General features: G+C 37.5%; 1 pseudogene; it reads left to right on the forward strand.

Moving 5' to 3' along the window:
* The first annotated feature begins 1,936 nt into the window (after nucleotides 1-1,936).
* LOC117981598 (ankyrin repeat domain-containing protein 36B-like) overlaps nucleotides 1,937-25,145 on the forward strand; it is a 62,148-nt pseudogene continuing 38,939 nt past the window's right edge.

Here is a 25,145-nt window from a genome sequence, read left to right on the forward strand (position 1 = left end):
GAGTTTATCTAATTTTTGTTACTTTTCTTATGGTCTGTTTGATAATTTTTCTTTTCTCTTTCTCAATATTTTAACCTTATGCAATGGGAATTAATAATCTTGACTTAGATCATATAATAAGAGAGCATTATTCATTCTTCTTGCTTGCTCTAGGAATGTATAGAACAAAGCTTTCCTACAATGACGGAACATGAAGGGCACCTGCCCAAATCATTTCTCATTTTATTAATCCATAGGAGTTTCTAGAATGCTGCCCTAGTCTGGTAATTCTGAAAAGAGTTTCCATGAATATTCAGGAAGTTTATCCTACTAGTATAATGGTAATCGTTAAGTATTTTCTATGTTAGAATATTATTAACATCTTTTGTTTCAGATTATATCCCATTCCATCCCATTAAATAATTTGCTAAACATTTCAAATCATAGCTAATTTTAGGTTGTGGCCAATTAAATCATTATACGTAAGACTTCTCTGAACATCTTGGCATCCCAGAACAGAAAAAGTTTTCTAATAAAAAGAGGCCCTGCAAATACATAGTTCTTTTATCTTTTCCTTTTTACTGATCTTTAAAAATTGACATAATACATTTTTCAGTATTATGTTATTAAAAATAATCCAATTAATATATGTTTCATTATAATACCAAAGGTCAATGAATACTTATTCCCTCCACCTTGTCTATTTGTGTATTGTGTTAGTATTTAATAGAACATGTTAGTGAAACTTAATTTCTTATTTATTAAATTAAAAGTACATTCTTTTAATTGAAAATTAGTTAATGTGGCAGTTAAATAGTGAAATGTTAATTTGAAGAAATAGACTGAATTATGTGATTACTTTCTTGAATATATTTTCTGAATTGCTTACAAACCGAAAGATATTATATTAAATTCTTCTCCAAAGGATTACACCAATGGGTAATTTCAAAATCTGAACCAATTTATGTAAAAATAGAAATAAATTAAGTTTCTGTTTTGAATCATCTATAAAATAAAAAGGAATTATTATTATTACTTCAAAATTTTTATACCCATTAACACTTCTAGTAAAAGTGCTTAATCTCTGCATATTTCCTTATAAAACTTAGTTTAATTTTTGAGAAACCTGGCCAATAAATATAGAGAGTGGGAAAGTAAATCATTTTTAGGTTTTAATTTGACACCTAATCAAATATGTAATGATCATCTGTGTTGCACAGAATAAAAAGAAATGCGAGGTAAACTCACTGCATTCAAAGAATAGTCAAAATGAAAGAGGCAAAACATAGACTTTTACAATGTTGATTAATTTATCTAAACCTCAATTTAATTGGAGAATTGGACCATCTGAGTGTCACAAGTAATACTATATAAACACAAAAATTTTAATCAAATTTTATGATGAAGTATAATTTGATAAACAGCCTAATTGTTTTGGGAGTGGGCTAGGGAGTGTGTCAGGAAGAACTCCTGAGAGACAAGGGATTTTTATTCTATCCAAACCTCCCTCATCAGTGGCTACATGGAGAACCCATGGAAGGTGTGTAAAGAACAAAGCTTTCCTACATGGACAAACTATGAAGCATGTCCTGCCCAAATCACTGTTCTTTTCATCAAGCCATAGGATGGCAATTGTGCAAGGGAGTTCCACAACTATTTAGGAAGGTTATCCTGCAAATATAACACAGACCATAAGTATTTCATGATCTGCAGCTTCTCCAAATCAGTTTGGAGCGCATGAGTCCTGGTGAGTGAATAATAACAATGGAAGACTATCTTCAGAGAAATATAGAAAATCTGACAGAGGTTATTGCAATTTAAGCAAAAGTACCATGAAATTTATATGACAAAGATGAACAAGCATAAGGAGCAAACTTCATTTTCACTGAGTGTAATGGGTTGAATGGGTCAGATGCCAAGACAGATATACTAAGAAACATTGGGGAAAGTGTCCGGAATGATAAAAAGGATAGGGAACAGATACAAGTGGAGAAAGCCTTCAGATCATAATAAAGGTTTGACACCTATGAAAGGAGAAAGGGAGGAAAAGAACATCACTTTGAAGGAGCCTCAGACTGCGGAACACACGGTGTTGGAGAAAATCTCAACCAGGCATAGAGCCAAATCAAGGCAGAGGCTGACTGTGCCAACTCCAACCATAAAGAATGAAGACATTTTAAGTAAGATCAAAAGTAAGTTACACACGAAAGCTGCTTGATTTTGCAGTAGCAAAGATTACAAAGGGAAAGGAAATATATTTTAAAGACAGATGATTGGGATTTCAGTTTCTGGCAATATGTGGCAGACTAGATGGAATAAAAATAACAATAACAAGAAAATCTTGGGCTATAAAACAGCTGAAACTGTTTGGTAAAATATAACAAAGGCATTTCTAAATGAAGAACTGAGCACTGCAGAAACTCAAAGGAGTCCTGGGACCAAAGATGAAAAGGAGCCTGAGGAACTGAGCTGAATGTGGGAGTTAACTTTTGACTGCCTTGGGTTGGAGGTGGAGTGCTGGTTCTGAAAACTATGGGCATATATTTTAATGACCACCAGGAAGACAAGAGGAGCTGAATCTCTGGTCTATGTAAGGAATGGAAATAGAAGAGAAATGGACTTTATCTTAAATCTCGACATATAGAAGCCTAACAAGAATTACCCAAATGACAATGGTGTAGGGGAAGCCAACTAAGAAAATGTAAAGAAATGAATACCAAACTACAAAGCTACCTATCAGCCCAAGGAGAGGGGGAGAACAATCTTGTTTTTTGACTTGTGTTCTTGGTGGGGGGAAAAAGTGTGATTTCATAATTATGGCTCTATACTCAAGTAGGTTTGTTACACTACTTTTACAATTTTGTAATCTGCAAGTCAAGAATTTATGGTCAACATCAGTCTGGGTCTGATGATATCTCTTGGTGGTCTGACAGAGGCAAACACAAAAGATTTGTAGGGGAATGTAGGATTGAGGAAGGCTGAATGGAAAGGAATGGGATAAGATACGCAACGGAAACATTAACCTGGAGTAAGCTGGTATAGCTACATTTAATTCTGGCCAAGAGCATCTTTAGGGTTAAAAGGATTACTAGACCTGGTGCAATGGCTCATGCCTGTAATTCTAACACTTTGGGAAGCTGAAGCAAGAGGACTGCTTGAGGCCAGGAGTTGGAGACCAGCCTGGACAACACAACGAGACACCATCTCTAAATACTACTACTACTACTACTACTACTACTACTACTACTACTACTACTACTACTACTAAATTAGCTGTGTGCTGTGGCATGTACCTGAGGTCCTAGCTGCTTAGGAGGCTGAGGCGAGAAGATCACTTGAGCCCAGGAATTCAAGGTTACAGTGAGCTGTGATCTCGTTGCTGTACTCTAACTTGGTTAACAGTTCAAGACCCCATCTCACAGAAAAAAATTTCAGGAGATAATATGTGCTATGAAAAATAATGAAATAGTGTCAGGGGAGAAAGAAAAACAATACAGGGGTATTACTTTTCATAGGGTGGTGAAAGAAAGCTTTTAAAAATACGATGACATTTGAGCTAAGGCCCAAAGGAAGGGCAGGAATAAGCAATGTAAACATATGAAGGAAGATCTTTCACAGCATAGGGATTAGCAAGTGCAATGTCCTTCAGGTAAGAGTATGCCTAATGTGTTCATGGGACACCGAGGAAGCCAGTGTGATAGGAGTGGAGTGTATCGTGCAGAAAGTGGCAAGAAATAATGTCCAAAAAGTCACAGGGGTCAGATTATGGAGACCTTGATGGCCATTTTAGCAATTTTGGATTTTATTTTTCAGAGTGAAATGGAAAGTCTTTGTGTGTTTTGTTTTAAAAGACTTACTTGGGCTGTAGTACAGAGTTTGGACTGTTTGGAGGGCGAGGAAAGAAGCAGAAAGACCAGTTTGAGTGTTATTGCAATGGTCCAGATGAGACACAACTGTGGCTTGGACCACTGGAGGTGAAGAGAAGGAATCGGGTTCTGGGTAAATTTCAAAATAGAGTCCATGGGATTTGATGTGAGAGAAAAAGGGGAATGCAGATAATAACCTCACGAATTCTAATTTGAGAACCAGAAAAATAAGAGTTGTCAGTTACTGAGAAGGAGAACAGCAGAGAAGTAGCAGGTATGGGTGAGAAAATGAAAAGTTGGACATGAATACCTAATAAAGAAAATGATGTAATTTCAAGGAGCAGAGGATAATTTAACAGTCATAGTGTGGATTGTAATATACTTTTCCCTTTAATGTACTGATCAAGTAGACAAAACTTCAAGTATAAAAGATCTGAACAGTGCCATTAAGAGGTTTTATTTAATGAAAATATATAGACTCCTGCAAGCCATGGTGTCTTTTAAAATGTGCATACAACATTTACAAAAACTGTCCACGTACTGGACCAGAAAACAAGACTCAACAAATTTCAAAGGATTGGTAATCCACAGATTACTTTAACCACAACACAATCAAGGAATAAATCAACAACAAAAGAGAACTAAGGGATAATTAAAAGAAAGATAGCAGGCTGGAAAGAAAAGGACTTTAGAAAAATGAAGTATCACTAACAGTATTTTCAAGAAGCTGTAGCTGTGTCTGAACAAGCTCAATGTCTTTGGTTATATCTGGGGTTGGGATAGGCTTTTCATCTCACCTGTTCGTGATTAGGAGTTCCCTTGAACAAGGCTAATTTTGGTTTTCTTCAGGAACAAGTCAGGGATCCCTGTAACTTGGGCAATTCACTTCAGGGTGATTCATTTCTTGGAATCTGTAAATCTCTTTAGAATTTTTTTCTTCTTACACTTGTCCTAAAATCCACATCATTTTAGCTTTCCAAAAGTAGCTATGGTCGTTGGACCCACCAACCTTTTTCTGTACAGGCTTGAGTGTCTGGATGGTTCTTGGAATGCTAAAGTTGTCCTGAATTCAAAGATATGGCAGAAGACAGGGGCCTCCTTGGGTGATTCTGCTCTAGGTGTCAAGGACTTATCCTTCCCTGCTGTGTAACTGGCACACATGGTTGTGTTAGGAAACCAGCCATGAGCTGGTCCTGACTTGCATAGCTCCCTTAAGCTACTGTGACCATCTTAGAAACATGCACCAACAATGCATAAAGTGAAGCTCTGTAGCTTCCTGCGATGCCTGGTCCTCTTTCCGAACTTACTCCTGCTCAGCTCCAGCTCTTCACTTCTGCTTCTGGTCTTTCTGGCTGTGGACTTTCCTCCTCATACCCCATAGGGTAGATACTGTTGTGTTTCCACATATGACATTGAAACATCCATTGATTGGCTTCATGTGTTTGATTTTTATTGTTCCTTTATACCATGTTTTTCTTCAGTTAAACATCCCTCTCTAGGTAGTTTCAGTCCAGTGTAGGAATCTGTCTCCAGTACTCCCGGGACCTGGGCTGAAGGTGAAGAGCTCACAGCAGACAGACTGGAATCAGGGCCTATGCAGATTGGGATAGTTATTCTATAGTTTTCTAATTAGGGTTTTTTTCCTGACTATAAAAGTAACAAGTAATTGTAGGAAATTGAAAAATAAAAAGAACATAAAGGAGAAATTAAGCACTCTTCTAAGTCAGTGGGTATCCCTTGTTCAGTGGGTATTCCACTTCTAACACTCAGGAGTATCCTTTGTTAGCATTTTGGTGCATGGTGTTAACAGTTCCTACTTAAGCTTTCTATGCATATAAATTACTAAATGAATGGATTTTTAAAAGAATTTAATTATACTCTGTGTACAGAGCTTTAGGCTACTTTTTTTCTTTAACATAAATGCATATCACCCCAAGTTTATAAAAATCTTCATAAACACAATTTTAAATGCTTGTTTAATATTTAAGCATATGTATAGCCTTTACACTTAATATTTTGTTGATAATTTTAAAATTTGTGTTTTTTTTTCCTGGGAGGCTTGTATTTTTCCTGATGAAACAATGACATTTGCTAGTATTATTTATTTTTTATCATATTTTCTAAAGTCGATGTCTTAGATATCTAATTATTTTCCTTTCAAAAAAGGAATAATGAACACTGGTATTCTTAAAGGAAATATAATTTTACCTTTGTGAAAGAATTCAATTATTTGAGTTTCCTATCATGAGTAAATTAGCTTTGGATATTTTTAAAGATTCAGGGTCTTATTAACTTAACAGAGTAATAACTAAATCTCCAAATCCTTTAGGAATGAGACATAATATCTCAGGAAGGCCAGAAAAGCAAAATTTCAGCTTCACTTTCCATTTCTAGGGATAGTAAAAATCACACTTCTAAAAATATTCCAAATGCTTCCGGACCAACAAATATCTCCTTTTATAAACGATTATAAACTTGAACAGAATAATTTTTCATTTCATCTCTTTATCTCCACAATATTCAGCCCAAGCTCCACCATTTGCTGGTTGTGAGTTTTTGGACAAATTATTGAATCTCCCTAATCCTCAGTTTCCTCATGTATAAATGGAGTAATAATTGTACCTTCCTCATTGGGCTGTGGTAAGGATTAAACATACTATGCACGGTGGCTAGCCTGGATCATTGAATTTTAGATATTATTAATATTGTTGTTATATTATTGGTGGACATAGCCAAACATGATAGTTAATATTGTGGACTCTGGTGTAAGGGTTGTTGGTTCAAACTTGGCCTGCCACTTACTAGTTCTGTGGCCTTGGAAAGGCATGTAACCTCTTATGCCTCAGTTTCTCATTTGCAAAAAGGATATAATAATATTATCTACCCCATGGCATTTTTATGAGGAGATATATATATATATGTGTGTGTATATATATATATGTGTATATATATATGTATAGATAGATTGATAGCACTGAGAACAATGTCTACTAATTGCTATCTAAGTGATTGTTTGACTGAAATAAAATGCATAATACATTTTTAAAGCAAAAAGTGAATGGTGTAATTACAAAACAAACTAAATCATGTCACTCCATCTTCTTACATGTGCCAATATTTGTTTTTCTCTGGAGTGTTCAGTAACCAGCTGAACTGCAAAATCTGAGATTGTTAGCCTGAAGGGTCCTCAACTTGACCAATATCCAAGGAAGCACTTGTAGCACTGGTAGGGTGTGAGGTTACTGCTTCAGAATCATCAACATCTGAGATGAGTCAGCAGATGCCTACTTTTAGATTCTTCAGTAGAGCCCACAAATAGTAGAGAAGTATCATGAATAGGTGGCCTTCTTTCTATATGTTTATAGGACTATTGCCATCCTTTCAAGTACAGAAAGGTAGTTGTGGATTAGAGAGATGAATTTGCTTTTAGAGATTCAATGTCTTGGACTATTCCTGGGCAAAAAGGAGTTCATGTAGAAATGAAAGTTAAACAATGCGATTCCATTCCTCCTATACTAAGACTCTTCATAAAGTATGACCCAATAGGGTAGAAGACTTTCAAGCAAAGGAATATTATTTTTCACAAGGCAAATGAGCATTTGGATTATTTCCCTATGTTGTAGACATCTTAAGAGTTCTTCAGATGAGGTCCAAAGTGCAGCAGAACATAATCATCCCACTTGGAAGACGGCCATGGAATGGGATGACTGAATAAATACTACCATCTAGCATCATTTCTCTCAGACTTTAGTAGGATGTGGGCAAGATTGGGGAGGGATTTCTTGCCAAAATCTAAAGTTAAACCCAGAGAGAAGGCAGTCTAGTTCAGGGGCCACTGTTCTTCCATTATGAACCTTCATGGACTATTATTTATTTATTTATTTAAATGATAGATTTAGGGAGTAAAAGTGCAGTTTTGTTACATGGAAATACCGCATAGTGGTGAAGTCTGGGCTTTTAGCCAGAATAGTGTACATTGTACCCAATGCTAGTATTTCATCCCTCACCCCCACCATCCCACCCATCGCACCCTGCCAAGTCTCCAATGTCTATGATTCCACCCCCTGGGTCCATGTAATTTCATTGATTACTTTAAAATTGTATTTTGATTGGTAGGAGGCAGAGTTGGTTTTGAGCATCTATAATTTGAAAATGTGACTGGAAATGTGATAGTCAGTTTGCATGGATAGGAATATACTTTTGCTGCTGGCCTTTTCTTTAATATATTATTCTGCTGACAAATTAGGGCCATTAAAAATTCCTTGCAGTAGAGGCAGTTGATTATTTAAGGTAAGACTGTGGATACCTCTGTCAGCCTTTGACAGAAGACACAAACCATAATTCGCAACCTGTAATGTAAACCTTGAAACAACTGAGTAACTTAACAGACTTGAATCAAGCATAAACAATGAAGTGGTTTGAAAGGGTTGGTCTCCCTAAAATGTCACGTTCCATGGAAGAATGCTTTCTCTATTTGATCTGTCACTACAGCTCTCAAAACATGACACTCCTCGAACACAATATACTTTCATGATAAACTAGATTAACTTTCCCAGTACAAGTGAAAGGCCACCTGTTGCCAGAATGGCCATATTCCTTGTTGGCTGTCTTGTAGCTGTCATCACTTCAATGCAATCTGCAGCCGACATGCTGGAATATAATGAATATGTCAGAAGTTGGAGGTCAGCCATCCAAGTACATGAAAACTTGGCTCGCCTACAGTGTCAGCATGGAGGCCTCCCTATCATCTTGTGCAAAGGATTTCTGCACCACTTGATTTGTTTGCACAGGGTTTGTTGCTGTTGGATGGGGCGTATTTCTGAGAGGCTTTTTGACAGCCCATTCAAATATTTTCAGTGTGGAAAAACAGGGCTTCTGGTTTCAAGCTCTTCAAATAATAGGTGTTGTGAAATGCTGTGGAAGCTGATGGTGGTGGGGATCTGTTGTTGGTTTTAGTGTAAAAACACCCATAGAGACTGTTAGAAGTGTTTTGGTTGGAGTGGAGAGGAAGATGGGTTGGAAGATCAGAGCTACTGAGGAGATCTCAGTGGTGCTCAATTCCTACCTTCTCCTGCCCACCCTTCACTTTCAATGGTATTGGGTCATGTGGACCACAAGTTCTAGGCACTGGAAGGTATAAAATAGCACATCATTTGTAGTTATATGCTATACATTTATTATAGAGAGAGTGCAATATGCATCTGTTTTCCCAGGCCACAATGCTGAGGAATAATGAGAGGCTTTTGTTCACTCATGGCATGTCTATTCTTTCCCTGTTTCTTCTCCCAGTAAAGTCTGCTTTGGCTAACAGCACCAGAAAGAGGCCCTCTGAAGTCTTGGTCAGTGTAATTAAAGGATCATGAGTAATTCCACTGGCTGAAAGTAAGAGAGTTTAAAAGCAGTCTTAGCTGTTGTGAAATGTTTGCCCCAAACCTTTAAAGATGAACTAAGAGAATTCTGTCCTTGGCTGTAGCTAGGGCAGAATTTCTCAGCCTTGGCACTCTTGACATTTTGGATCAGATAACTCTTTGTTATTGGGGGCAGTCCTGTGCATTTTAGGATGTTTGGCACCTGCTCAGTCATGACAATGAAAATATCTTCACATGTCCCAAATTGAATATCCCAAATGTCCCCTGGGGCCCACTGTGGGGCAAAATTGCCCTCAGTGCAGAACCACTAAGTTAGGGGCATACAAAGATCCTAAAAGGATATTACATTGAAATATCATAAAGAAGCAAATTATATGCATAAACCCATCCTCCCAACTTTACCTCCTCAGTTTTAACATTGAAATATCAACTGAAAAGGAGGAGGATGTTTATTGTACTCTACCCCATAATTCACATTCATACATCCTAAGCGTGCAAGTTTGGGTGGCCAAGGATGCAAGATCATCTGTTTGTTTTGGTAATAGCAACAAGATTAGTTCTCATATATTGAGAAACTGAGCCATGTGCTAAGTCACCTGTGTGTGTTATTTCACTTGCTCCTCATGACAAATGTAGGGTTAACTATATTATTACCATACTTTCTTATCAGACGAGTACACTGGAGTTTTGAACATTTAAACTGCTTTCCCAAGCTTGTACGGTTTGTAGGTGGCAGTGGTTTCACCCAGAGCCTGTATGTTGAAGTCCTTCTGCACAGTTCTCCCTCTGTGGCTGAATCACAGTGGAAGGAAGCCTGCTCCTGAGGTCTGAACTGTTATTGGTCCTCAACAGCTGATGCTCAGCAGATTTCTTTCTAGCACTTTCACATAATTTAGGCCTCAATGAGTCACATCCTATAATCGTTTTATGAGAACAAAGTGGCAAATAGCTAATTTAAAATTATCCCTGTCAAAAGAAGATAAGAAAATTACGTGTGGGTTTGATAAAAAACATTTTATATCTCTTCTAAAACACTTGTTAAATTTTATCGAGCTGTGACCTTATAAACTTAGACCTATAATGTATCAGCAAGCTACATGCTCACTAGGAATCCAAATCCCCACTCAATATTCACTTTGCATTAATTAACTCAGTGTTTAATTTTGCTGTTTGTTTCCATCATCTTTAACATTATCTACATGTGGTGACAAGGAGAAATATTTGACTACCGCATTACCTTTTTTTTCTCTCTCTTGTTCCGCTAGTGGAGGTTTAAAAACTAGTGAAATGGTCAAGAGTCAAAAACATTGAGCAAAATAAAACAATGAAAACAGAGGCACCAATTAATCCACAGCCTGGAAAATGAACTAACAAATTTGCCGTCATCTGTGTTATCTTAGTCCAATGCCAGAGTTCCTTTCCTCCTCTATTTATACATTTTTTAAATCTTCCCTTCAGTTTATCTCCATTTATCATGCTACAATTCCCCAAGTTGCATATAAAAGTAATGTAGGAAGAGACTTTCCTCTTAGTTTCTATTTTAATCTGTGCATTAGGCCATTTCTTCATTAGTAGTTATTAGACACTCAGCAAATGTTTACTGTCATAAAGAGCTCAGTTGACAAATCAGAGTAGAAAACACATCAAAACAGAAGAGATAGACAAAACTTAGCTATACGGAAAAGAACTCTACTGCCATTAAATGGTGCAGGACAGAAAGAATGGTGAATTGTTAATGCTGTATTTCACGGATTCCTTTTTAAGAACTCTTTATCATGGAGAATTTCAAACATATACAAAATTAGAAAGAATAGTAAATGAACATATACTTGTCACTCAGCCCCAAAGGCCAACCATCCATGGCCTTGACTGCATTAGTTTTCTATTAAGATGAAATGAGTCATCCCATATTGTAGCAGCTTAAAAAAAGTACATCTATTATTTCACAGTTTCTGTGGACTTGGTCTTTGCATTGGGCTTATTCGGGTTCTCTAGCTGTGGTTCTCTCACAGGCTGCAGTCATGTCAAGATTCACCTGGAAAGGATCCATTTCCTAGGCCCAATTCAGTTCCTCATGAGTTGTTGGCTGTAGACCTCCCTCTGTTCCTTTTCACGTGGGCAGCTCTATAGAGAGCATCTCACAATATGGAGTTTGCTTCATCAGAGTGCCAACAAGAAAGAGAGAGCAAGGGAGAGCGAGCAAGACGGGAAGATTCAGTCTCACGAAAGAGGTACCTGATCGCCCTTGCCATATCTACTCCTTGGAAAAAAGTCACTAGGTCCAGCCCACACCCAAGGGGAGGGGATTACATGCCAGGAGGCAGGAATCCTTGGAGGCCACTTCTGAAGTCCGCCTGCCATGCCTCCATTCATCTCTACCCTCCAACATTATTTTAAAGCAAATCCCAGATATCATGTCATCTCTTCTGTAAATATTTCAACATACTTGCCTAAAAGATAAGGGCTCCTTCAAAAAATACATAACCAAATATGTCAAAAATATTCTCAAATATCCAGTGTTCAAGTTTTCAGTTGTCTCATGACTACCATGATGCATTGAAATTGATTATGTTTTAAAAATATATGTTAAGTCACTTTTAATCTATTATTTCTCTCTTCTCTCTTGCAATTTACTTGTTGAAGAAGCCAGCTTGTTTGACCTGCAGTTTCCTGTAGTCTGGGTTTTGCCAGTTGGATCCCTGTGGTGTTCATTTATCATGTCCTTTATATTTCCTTATAAATTGATAATCATTTATTTTTAAGATAGCATTTTTCACAAATTGAAATTAGGACACATCTTATCATCAATGGCATTGTATTATAATTTCTCAGGTGACAGTTATGATACTGTTGTCATTGCCCAGCCTGCGCAAACTTGTCTTGGCTATTTATATTTTTATTGCATCAATTGAGTTGTGTGGTATTACGTGTGCTGAGTTTAAATGCCATATATTTTTTTTCAAAAAGATTATGCTATGATTATGTATTGAAAGGAAAAATTACTGTGTGTGCAGAAACACAGAAACAGAATAGAGGGTTATAAATTTGATATATTCATGACTGGACCTCAATAACTCCTTGACATTGGTGACAGCAAGCCAAGTAAGAACATTTGAGAAAGGAATGTGTGTCTTGATATTGCCTGAAAAGATCAAGGAAGCACCAGTATCAACACTTGCCAACTGGGTGTCAGTCCTTTGGAAGAAAATTCCATAGTCAATAGTGGAGGATTCTATTGTGTATTATCTTTCAACAAAACAGTATAGAAAAACATAGAGAGACTATTTAAAAAATCATAGAGGCCAGGCGCGGTGGCTCACGCCTGTAATCCCAGCATTTTGGGAGGCCGAGGCGGGTGGATCACGAGGTCAAGAGATCCAGACCAGCCTGGCCAACATGATGAAACCCCATCTCTACTAAAAATACACAAATTAGCTGGGTGTGGTGGCGTATACCTGTAATCCAGCTACTCAGGAGGCTGAGGCAGGAGAATCGCTTGAACCCGAGAGGCAGTGGTTGAAGTGAGCCGAGATCGTGCCACTGCACTCCAGCCTGGCCACAGAGCAAGACTCCATCTTAAAAAAAAAAAAGAAAAAGAAAAAATGAAAAAGAAAAACATAGACTAATTTCAAGGCATATCATTGGTGATTCTGTGTATAAAAGTGATTCCTGCTGAATTTTTTCCTTAGAATTTTTTTCACAATATTTATTGGCTTTGAGAAATATTAAGTGAAAATGATAAGAAACAGCATTGCAGAATCAATATTATCCTAATTGACACCCAGGGAGAAGATTGGAAAGAAATATATCAAATTGCTACTAATGATGAGATTCTGGGACACTTATTTTTTCATTTATATTTTGTTTTTGTTTTTCTGGATTCTTTATAATAAACAAGGAGACTGTTCAAAACCAGAAGAAAACCCCACAAACCCCAGCAAATATTATTTTTGTGAAGGCACCATGTCAGAAGACTAATATGCCGGGTTGTGGGATGGCTTTTGTGAGAGAAGCTCTGGATGTCCTCAGGCTCACAGACTGGGGGTGAATTATATTTCTTGACTGTGGAGGCCCTCGACAATCTTTGTGTCAATGGACCCTGCCTCTTCCTGCTTGTGAAGCAAGCAACCTATCCATCCCTGACTCTGGCAGTCTTTGATGCTGACTCATGAGGGATTTTCTCCAATCCTTATTGGTTGTTTTCCAGATTACCCAGGTATAATGTTCTGATGATGAGCTTGGGTTCTTTCCATGAAGATTTTTTGGGTTCTTTCCATGAAGATTTTTTTTTTTTTGGTAGTGTCTTAACTGGTAGCATTTTAGCTAGCACTTTCATTGTTTTGGATACAGAGGAGTCTGGAAAAATAAGTTTTAAGAAATAATTTCAATAAGTATAAAATAAAAAAATGTAAATAATAAGAAGGCATTTTTATCAGTTTAATTGGCAAGTTTTTTTTCCTTGGTGGCTATTAAAATAACTGTGTGTTTTTCAGCTAAGTTATCAGGTTTGATGAAATATATTAATAATAACAAAACTAAAAAAAAAAAAAAGAAAAAAACTGAATAAATTCTCTCCTCTACAGCTAAGATTAGGAGATTTGGGGTTTTATCTCTTTCTTCTCTCATCATATGTCTTTTCTTGTTGATAATCTCACATTTCCTTGACAGCAGACACCATAAGTTGCTAAATACATCATGAACTGAATAACAGCTTTTCAGAAAAAAATAGGTACCTATAAAATTGCACAACTTTCTTTTTCCTGACAGATATATATTCTTCAGTTCATAAGTTTGGTTACAGCATAAGCTTTTTTGCATTTAAAGTCCAAATATTCTCCTGGGTCTATTTGGACACCGTCCATGGGATCATGGTGACTTCTCCACTTCTCAGAACCTGAGTTTTATAGTCTGTTCCTCTTTAGCATGTTCAGGAACAAAAGACTAATTTCAAGGCATATCACAGTATTTCAGGCTTCATGAACAGTTCCCATGTGGTTAAAATCATCATTACATTTTTTTCCTTTTAATTGAATCACATATTGATGGACATTAGACAGTTCTTAAGAGTCAGCTGGGAATTTCTGATGGATGGATGATAGTATCAGAGTGATAGTCATTTAGGATTCAAGAACAGACATCATCAAACCTTCATAGTTTTAAGAAACACATGCCCATCCTAAGAGATTTGGCAATTGCTATTGCATGTAATTGTGCGCACAGAGCACGATAATTCTGCAAAAACAATACTCATTTGTTTCTCTGTAAAATTTCGTATGTTCTTTTCGAAGACATTTTAAATGACAATTGAAATCCAAATTTTAAAAAAGGTTCAACAACATGCCATACTAACAAGGCTTATATCTCAGCTTAGGTGAGACTCAGATGAATCTCTAACCTTCTACACACATGCTAAATTTGCACATGTGCAGGCATTGACATCTATGTCACAACTCCCTCCTCTGCCAAGTTTCTTTTGGCACTGGTTATAAATTACATGCGAATTTGAGATATGTTAAAATGTGAAAAGTTCTGCATCTTAGACTTGATGAAATTCAGTAATAAATAACATTTATTGAGTATGGATAATATGCTTGATGCTTTACTTATTTCACTTAGTCTTCGTAATTACTATAATTACTTTATGAAGATTTACCGTTATTGTCCCCATTACACTGATGAAGAAAACAGAGACTTAGGGAATTTAAACTTAACATTCACTCCAGTGAAAGGCAGAACTGAGTCAAAGTTTGAATTTGAAAGCACATACTATATTTCCTTCCCCAATTTCATCCCAGTAAAGCCTTACTTTTTAAAGCCTTACTTGTGCTGTCCAAAAGAACTTTCTCTGATGAAAATGTTCTCCATCTGAGCTGTCTACTATGGTATAGCCAGTAGCTACCTGGGACTATTGAGCCCTTGAAATGAGGTTAGTGTGACTCAGCAACTAACATTTTAATTTTATTTAATTTTAATTAATTTAATTTTAAACAGGCATATGTGGCTGGTGGCTCCCATACTGAATAGGGCAGCACTGGAATGAAGGTAACTGTATTTTCAGGAAAATACCAAAGAATTAAGGGACACAGAATTCACTTTTTGCTCTTGCAAAAAGTCATGCAAAAACCTCTTGCAAAAAGTCATGTCTACACAAGTGCAAATATTCTGAAGTAATTACTTCTCTGGGACAGTTTGACTATTTTCATGGCCTTTTGGAAGCTGGTCAGGAGATCTCTGCTTAAACAAAAGGGAGCAGCTAGAAAAATTATCTTATTATTGCAAAGGGTATTTACTTATGATGTAGAGATGTCCTTTATGGGATTCTTCTTAAGTTTACTTAGGTTTACTGTGACCATATTTTTGTTGATATTTTTATTAATATTTTATATTGGTAAAATAATTTATATTTTACCTATCAGTTTCCAATTATCTTATAAAACTTTTCTAGACATCCTATAAGGTAAGCAGAATTGGTATTAGTGTTCCTATTTTACAGATGAAGAAATTGAGACTCAGGGAGTTTGTATAACTTGCTTGGGGCCACAAAGGTAAGGAGTTGACTTACCTGGAACTGGTACCTAGATTTTGTGACTTTCAGTCTTCTGTGTTTTCCATTGCAAGGGGTTGTTTCTATACAATTGGATTCAAGCATATATCTCCAAACGAACTCTGCTGATAGAAACTCAGACCTTGGGCTGGGCACCATGGCTCACACCTGTAATCCCAGCACTTTGGGAGGTCGAGGCAGGCGGATCACGAGGTCAGGAGATCGAGACCAGCCTGGCCAATATGGTGAAAGCCCATCTCTACTAAAATACAAAAAATTAGTAGGGTGTGGTGGAGCGTGCCTGTAGTCCCAGCTACACAGGAGGCTGAGGCAGAAGAATCGCTTTAACCCGGGAGGAGGAGGTTACAGTGAGCGGAGATAGTGCCACTGCACTCCAGCCTGGGAGACACAGCGAGACTCCGTCAAGAAAGAGAGAGAGAGAGAGAGAGAGAGAGAAAGGAAAGAAGGAAGGAAGGAAGGAAGAAAAGAAAGAAAACAAAAGAAAAAGGAAAAGGAAAGAAAAGAAACTCAGAACTTGAGTGGAGATGATCCCATGCAAGCTGGTGAAATGAGGTGTTATCCAGTGGAGCATTTGTTCCTCCCCAAGGGGAGGCTTTACCAATGGTTTGGGTGCCCTTCAGTGTGCTTACATTGAGTGGCATCAGGTTTTCAGGTTAACTAACTTCAGTCCCAGTGGCTGTGGTGGGAGATCAGTTGCAGCTGCGCTAATTCTGCTCCCCTTCAATGTGGCCATATGAGCAAGTGTTAGGTTTGCACTTTGCAGAGAAAATGAATATGTCATAATCCCAATTCTTCCCTGGGTATTTTGGTTGGCTTCAAGTGCCATTCCTTTTGTAATTAAGTGGGAAAGAGAAAACAGATGGTCACCTTGTCAAATCTTGTTTTCAAGTTAAATACACACAGCCTTTTTTCCTAAGTAGGATAATTCCTTTTTAATGGTAACGCTTTAAGACAGGGAAACATTGGTGGCTGTGTCTAGAGTGCAATGAATCTGCATGTATTGTCTACCTGCTTGAACAGTGAGCTTGGAAAAAAAAAAAGTCCTTGATTTTTAAGAACGTGCCATCTAGAATCTTCTGTGTTGTCTATAACTGTGATTATTTAGCTTCTCTCTTATTCAGCCTTCTCAGGGTTACACCTTCTCCACATATGGCTAAAGTGCATGCATGGAGCAATGATATTTACCTGGAGACTAGACAGTGCCATTCAACTGGATATTAAAGGAACAGTGAGGAGAGTTCCTCTGGTGGTCCCACTATCTCTGCATTTTATTTACTTTTGGATATTGAGAAGGATCTGGAGAGGTGAAAGAATTGAATGACTCAATAATTCCTCAAAACTGGAAGCAATCTCTTATCCATTAACTTCCTGGAACAATGAGGACCAATTGATTAGGGAGCTCTTAGGTCCTTCTTAGATCTGTCTCCATGCTATGAGGAACATAGAGAAAATACCATCATTTTTTTCAAAAAATTATAAAACAATATAGTGAGAATCGATTGAATGCTGTCTACTGGGCATTTTATGGCCCTCTAAGAGTACATCTAGATCAATTGCTTTATTAGAATGATGAGATAACTAGTCCCTCTCCCCTGCTTTTGTGAAGGGATAGGGAAATGAGAAACGGATCTTGTCTTTGCTAATTCCGAAGTCTCTCTTTCACTCCCTTAAGTGCTTCTTTCTTACTTTCTTGTCCTTTTACCGTTACACTCTCTGGAACATCCACACTATCCAGACAGAGAGAAAACCTTGATTCAGCTTCTATTCTAGAAAAACACAAGATTTTTGTCACTGCTTTGCTAGCAATCAACAGTGATTTCTTGAGTGCCTACTGTGTGCTTAGAAGTGTGTTGGAGTCCTCCCTCTTTCCCTTAAGCAGAACACATTGATTTTTAGAACACTTTTAGTTAAGACTTTAATTTAAAATCTGATGTTATTTTAAAAATGTTTGTCATTCCTCCTGGATTTCTGAAGTCTTTTCCTGTCTATGGGTTGGCTTGGGGGAAATTTCCTTTTTCTTGGTTTATTTCATTTTGCTACAAGTAAAGGAGACAATTTAAGCTTGGTATTTTTGTGAAGTTTCTTTAAAAGCGTTTTGATATTGTGGTTGGTGGTCTGATTAGTTCAGAAAGAATTTGTATTTAGTATAAGTGCTTTTTATCTAAAAATATATAGCTTGAGAGACCAGCTAATACTGTGTACTCAACTTAAAATATGCCTATGTACATATTTAAGCTCAGTTTGGCTAAAAAGTCCTTTGAACTAGAACATCACGTACCACTCCCCAATTCCCATGCTCGAATGTTGGCTAACAGAGAGGACAGTAAAAGATAAAGATCCCTTGAACATATAGAACCTATATAAGTCTAAATTTAAACAAATAACAACTGGACTTTAACCACTGCTGGACAAATATTATCAGCTCAGAAATGGAGACCTAAATACTGATTCATTGATTGTTTAATTAAATTTATTATTAATAAATTAATTGTCCAAAAAAAAAGTCTGGGTAGTATGAATTCCACTCTGAACGGGGCTACACAGCCAAAACAAATGACTTTTGCACAGGATTTTATTTTCCTCTATGATTCTTAAGGAAGGTCTTCTTTGGATTATTCACTGTTCTTGGCTTTTTTATTATTCCTGGAGGAAAGGCTGCACAAAACCACAAATATTTCAAATGTCATTGTTATCATTGAAATTACTCATTCAGACTGCAAATGAAACCAGGAATGTTTTTGCCATTTAAAACTTCCAGAAGAAGAGTGAAAAAAATACAGAGTCTTCAAGGTTAAGCAGATGTGGTAAAAGCACATTCGTTCAATGTTTGTTTTGCTAATGAAAGTGAAAGTTTAATGCATGTTACAGATTTCTCCTCTGCCTTTTGTTAGACTGTTAGTTGATTATGAAGTTGAAAAAGGAAATTGTAAGAACATAATTTTCTTTAAGATCTGAAAACTCAAGAATTTTGATTGAGTGACATATATCTTTCATTTTTTAATTAATGCATTAATCTGTGTGGTATTGTAATTTATAATTTAGAAGTTATATTTTATTGAAAAGTGTTTTTAATAGTGTTAACTGGTTTGTTCATCTGGGACAGTTTGATGAGTTCAACTTTTTGTTTTTATATATATGTACATATTTTTTGAGACAGGGTCTCACTTTGTTGCCCAGGCTGCAGTGCAGTGGCATGATTATGGCTCACTGCCACCTGGAACTCCTGGGCCCAAGCGATACTCCCACCTCATTCTTCTGAGTAGGTGGGACTACAGGCAAGTGCCAACAGGTCTAGCTAGGTGTTTTGGTTTTTTAAAAAATATCTTTTGTAGAGATAGGGTCTTTCTATGTTGCTCAGGGTGATCTCCAACTCCTAGGCTCAAGTGATCCTCTTGCCTCAGCCTCCCAAAGTGCTGGAATTACAGGCGTGAGCCACCACGCCTGGCCAAGTTCAACTTTGTAAGAAAACTTACAAATTTCTCAGAACTGGTTTCTAAGACTTTGGTCTCTTTAAGGATGCCTTTTTCACCCTTGGCCTAGGTACTTGATCTTGAAGTTCTAAAATGGGATTTTTCTCTTGGCTTGTATCCCAGCTTCCCACATTTTTTTGAGGGAGAACTTGAAGCTGCTTACAGGAATTCATTTTTTTTCCTCTTTGCATTTTGAAGATGAAGAAAACATTATCTGTGTGAAGTTTAAACTCCTAGATGATTACTTAGAGTAATAATAATAGTATGTGGTATTTACCTGAAAAGATGCTATGAATTAAGAAAATTTTAATTCTTATTTTTCAAAAATGCTATTAGATTTAGGTACAGTTAAAAATATCACTGTAATCCCAGCACTTTGGGAGGCCGAGGCAGGTGGATCACGAGGTCAGGAGTTCAAGACCAGCCTGGCCAAGATGGTGAAACCACGTCTCTACTAAAAATACAAAAATTAGCTGGACATGGTGGTGGGCGCTTGTAATCCCAGCTGCTCCGGAGGCTGTGGCAGAGAATTGCTTAAATATGTGAGGCGGAGGGTGCAGTGAGCCGAGATCTCCCCACTGCACTCAAGCCTGGGCGACAGAGCGAGACTCTGTCTCAAAAAAAAAAAAAAAAAAAATCACTGAGGTAGCTAATGGATGATGGTTGCCAACTGATTTCTGGTGTTGACAACTAGATTTCCTTTTTGTTCTCCCTTCAACTTCAGTCATCCTGTAGTTACCACTTGCTGTCCCTCCCTGACATGAGCACTTGTTTTTTGTTTGTTTGTTTTTTTTGAGACGGAGTTTTACTCTTGTTGCCCAGGCTGGAGTGCAATGGCATGATCTCAGCTCACTGCAACCTCTGACTCCCGGGTTCAAGCAATTCTTCTGCCTCAGCCCTGCCAGTAGCTGAGATTACAGGCATGTGCCACGTAGAGACGGGGTTTCACCATGTTAGTCAGGCTGGTCTTGAACTCTTGACCTCAGGTGATCTGCTCGCCTTGGCCTCCCAAAGTGCTGGGATTACAGGCGTGAGCCCCCATGCCCGCCCCGAGTACTTGTTATTTCATACTAAGTAATGAATACTACAGTTTGTTAAGTTCAATGCCTAACTAAATATGACCAATGAATGCTTACCAGCCACCTGAAAGTTAAGACCGGCTATGAAGCACCACCCCCGATCCCAGGGGTTACAACTTGAAATCAACATTTGCATATACCTTTAGAAAAATTATTATGGAAATTTCTGGAATGTTGCCATACTCCCTATTTGAATTCAAATGATAATATAGTCAATTCAGGAAAGAAAATCATCCTAAAATTTCGTATTATGATTAGAAGTGTAATTTCGCTGAAATAGAAAATTTCTAATTATTAAATTTGACGAGTCACCACTCTCTAAGCAAAGATTCTGGGCACTGAGACTTTGGAGACAATGACTACACTCGGCCCTGTGCTTGCCACATTGTTAGCACTCTATAAATATTTGCCGCATTAAAATTGAAAAGGTCACCCACTCTTAAAGTCATGGAAAGCTTTACTAATTTTTCTTGTGTTGCTTTAAAACAGCATGCTGATTAATTTCCACTATGAAAATAAAAAGTTTTCTGTGTAAATCTAGCTAAGAATTTAATAATAATGGAGCAGTAAGAGGATGGACTGAGAAAGAAAGAGAAAAGAAAAAAGGAAGAGAGCCAGAGGAAGAAAAGAGAAGGGAGGAAGGAAGGAAATGAAGACAGTCTGCACCCGCATTTGGTTGCTGTCCTGAGATTAAGCCCGACCACACGAAAACCCAAAGGAAGCAAGCATCATTTAACATTCAACTTGCAATTCATTTTGTGACTCTATCATTATGCCAGCTCATTTGTCTGCAGTTTAAAATGTGTTATAAAGTCAAAACTTAGAAGTAAAATTCTTTCACTTCCTGATACTAGAGTGAGCGTAGTACATCTGCCTGTTTTGGATCATTTCTAAGCATTTCTCAAAGGTTAGTTCCACTTTGTCTGAAAGATCGTGTTTTGAACCATTAAAAACTGTTGGCTCAAAACTTCGTCAGATCACAATTTCTTTTTTAAAATTATCTCTTGGCAGATATTATCATTTAAAAGGTTTAACATTAGTTACCCTGCTCTATTAATTTTATTTCTAAAATGTCTCTTGAATATATCTGCTTTTATCCATCCCTCTAGGCACTTTCATTATGTCCTTAACACCTCTCACCAAGCCTGTCACTAGGTCCTAGGTTGCCTTCCGTTCCAATCTTCACTAATTTAATTATTTCTTTAGGCTGTTAGCAGGATTATTTTCCCAGGAAATACGATACATCCTGAATTGTTTTTTTCTTCCAAACCCTTCAGTGGTTTGTATTTGCTTATATAACAAAAGTTTGGAGTACCTGGTAAATATTCAAGATCTTTTATCATTGACTTCTCAAATACCATCTCAGTCTCAACTTCTCCTCCCTTCCTTGTTATATTTCTGTACCAATCAGTTACACAAATGCACTGGATATTTTCACATTTCTTTGTCTCTGTTCATGTTAATTCCTCATCCCAAAAGTCCTTACTCTGCTTTTACAGTTTTGGAAATCCTAGCTCAACTCAAATATCACTTCCTCCATGAAACCCTGAGTGTATTACTCAGCTGAAGGTAATTGTTCTTTCCTCTATCCCCTACGTGAAGTAAATTAATATGATGTTAGAGATGGAAAAAGTTTTACACTTCAATCATTCTCCATTCAGGGATCATCTTGGTATTGGAGAGGCAATTTAGTTTTCAATGAAAGATACAAATGAGAGTAAATAAAAGAAGTATTTATTGGCTCAAGTAACTGAAAATCCAGTAGTTCGGCTGGCTGAATTCAGTGCCTGGCTAATGTTCTCAGCGATCTGTCCCTTATTATATTTCCTGGCTCTGATTTTCTCCATGTGGGGTTCAGTCTTAAGCAGACCCTACACTCATATATGATGGGAAAGCGGTTCTCAGAAGCTCCAGATTTACATAGTATTTTTAGCTCTCAATCTCCGAAGGAGAGAAATCCTCTTTCACAGCATTTATATCAACTCGTCATATGACTTGGATTGTTTGGAGGTGGGACATGTGTCTACCTTGGGGCTATCATTGTCTCTGGGAAGCCTGGGTTATCGGATTGGCCAGTCCAGGTCATAAGCTTGTCTCTATGATGAAGGAGGTAGGGTCATGTGATGAACAGGCAGAATCATGTAGAGTGAGAAACGGTTTCCAAAAAAAGTAATTTTTATTTGTTACATTCTCTATTGGGTACTTTCATTTGCCCTCTGTTACAGCTAACTGTTTATTTGTATCTGATCTTTGAATTTTAAGATTATTGAGAGCAAGAATCAAAACACATTTAATAAATGTTTGTCTCTTAGCTGAATGAAGGACCCAACAGGCAGACAACAAATGAAATAATATCTAAAGTCACCATTTTATTTGACTTATGTTCTTTCAGACCTTTTTAAAGCCTCATTGACGAGACTTGATACTTTCCTGTAATTAAGGAAAATTGGCCTTCACATAAAATGGTGGACAGGATTAATTTTGAGATACAATCAATTTACTTAAAATATCAGACCCCAAATACTTCTAGCCATGATTTGGCTAGCAAAAGCCATTATAAACTAAAGTTTTCCCCTTTAGAAAAATTATTGCTGTTACTAGAAAAAATGTTGATATCATTTATTACCATTACTAAAACAACAACACTTGATGCTTGCATTAAAAAATTTATCATAATTTGACAGTTTTGTTTTATAGTTTTAGAAAATACAAGGTCTCTCCAAGTAGAGTATTAAAATCTTCAAAATGGGCCAGGTGCGGTGTCTCATGCCTGTAATCCCAGCACTTTGGGAGGCCAAGGCAGGCGGATTGTGAGGTCCGGAGTTCGAGACCTGCCTGGCCAACATGGTGAAACCCATCTCTACTAAAAATACAAAAAATTAGCCGGGCATGGTGATGCATGCCTGTAATCCCAGCTACTCCGGAGGGTAAGGCAGGAGAATCGCTTGAACCCAGGAGGCGGAAGTTGCAGTGAGCCTAGATGGTGCCATTGCACTCCAGCCTGGGTGACAGCGAGACTCCATCTCAAGGAAAAAAAAAAAAATCTTCAAAATGGAAAATTAAAGAGTAGTTCCTTTTTTCTGTTCTTAGTAACTTTAGCTAATCTAAGGAAATAAAAAGAAATAAACCCGCTTTGCAGTCTTCGCTCAAAATAATCTACCTGCTTTATTTAAACTAGTTATTTCATTGGCATGATGTTCCACAAGACCATTGATCACCATGGCCATGACATGAACAGTACCATATTGTGAGCACCTAATTTGTATTGTTTTCTTCAATTGGCATTTTTTTCTTTCTTTCTTTCTTTTTTTTTTTTAGATTGAGTTTTGCTCTTGTTGCCTAGGCTGGAGTGCAATGGCACAATCTCAGCTCACTGTAACCTCCGCCTCCCGGGTTCAAGCAATTCTCCTGCCTCAGCCTCCCGAGTAGCTGGGATTACAGGCATGCGCCACCACTCCCGGCTAATTTTGTATTTTTAGTAGAGATGGGGTTTCTCCGTGTTGGTCAAGCTGGTCTAGAACTCCCGACCTCAGGTGATCCGCCTGCCTCGGCCTCCCAAAGTGCTGGGATTACAGGCGTGAGCCACCATGTGTGGCCCAATGAGCTTTTAATAAATTAATGTGTAAGCTTGTTTTCATCAAGTCTGTGTTCTAGAGGTTGTGTAGTATAAATGCAAGCATTCTGGATTTGGAACCAGACTTAACCTAATATGAAATCTAACTCTGCCACTGCTTAGCTCTTGGTGTCACAAATCACTTAGCCTCCCTGTCCCTCAGTTTACTGCTTTGTGAAATGGGGCTAATAATATCTGGTTCAGAGAACTGTGAAGAATGAAGGGGTAATGTGATATTGTTGACAGAGTATATGGCACATTGTAAGGGCTCAATCTAATATAAAGACTATTATCATTATGGCTCCTATTATACTGCTACTAGTACTAATTGCTTTCTAGAAAAAAGCAAAGCTGGAAATCACTGGGGAAGGAATATTTGATCGGTCTTACTAAAGCACTCCTGCTTAAAGGGAAAAATGTTTGTGGTGTAAATGTTGGAATTTGTAAGACAGAGCAATGTTCTTATTTCACCACTGAAGAAATGCCCTGCTTTCAACCTTTTGATGGACAGATGTCTTTGCTGCTTTTACATCCCACCCCACCGTGCTCTTCCTCCCTAACTGCAACTACCAGTATTTTGTGACAAAAGACTCTTCCTCCGTAGATAGACTGTGGGGATCACTAGGCCAGTCCCAGTGTGACTTCTTACTTCCCATAAGATAGAAATGTCTTACTCCATTTGAGATTAAATTTGATCTTTCTGGGAAATGTAAAGCTACTGTACTCCAGTTTCTTAAATATAAAGGTTGTGAGGTGAAGCAAGGCATAGCATACATGGAGATCTAAATAGCCATCCCAGGGTTCTAATGAGGCCACAAATCACAGAACTCCATTATGATCAGAGTCGTGGTAGTATTAGACTGACCATAGCTTGCTTAACCTTACTGGTGCCACAATTTTGGGGTAAGCATATTATCTCCCTGTAAAGCACATTTCTATTTAATACGTGCACATGCAGCAGGTATTTATTCTTACACCAGTTCCCCACCCATTGTTATTTGCTGTGAATAGTAATTTTAGAAAATATTTATTTTGCAATGATTTCGGACTTATGAAAGTGTCACAAGACTGGTTTAGAGAATTAAGGACTTTATTTGGATTCACCAATTTTATTTTGAAGGAACACGTGCTAGAGGTTTTAGCTCATCATTAGTGAGGGAAACAGGCAAATATTACAGCTAGTTCAAAGGTTCATTTATAGATC

The sequence above is a fragment of the Pan paniscus genome, chromosome 11 (genome assembly GCF_029289425.2).
Source record: "Pan paniscus chromosome 11, NHGRI_mPanPan1-v2.0_pri, whole genome shotgun sequence".
Classification (NCBI taxonomy): domain Eukaryota; kingdom Metazoa; phylum Chordata; class Mammalia; order Primates; family Hominidae; genus Pan; species Pan paniscus.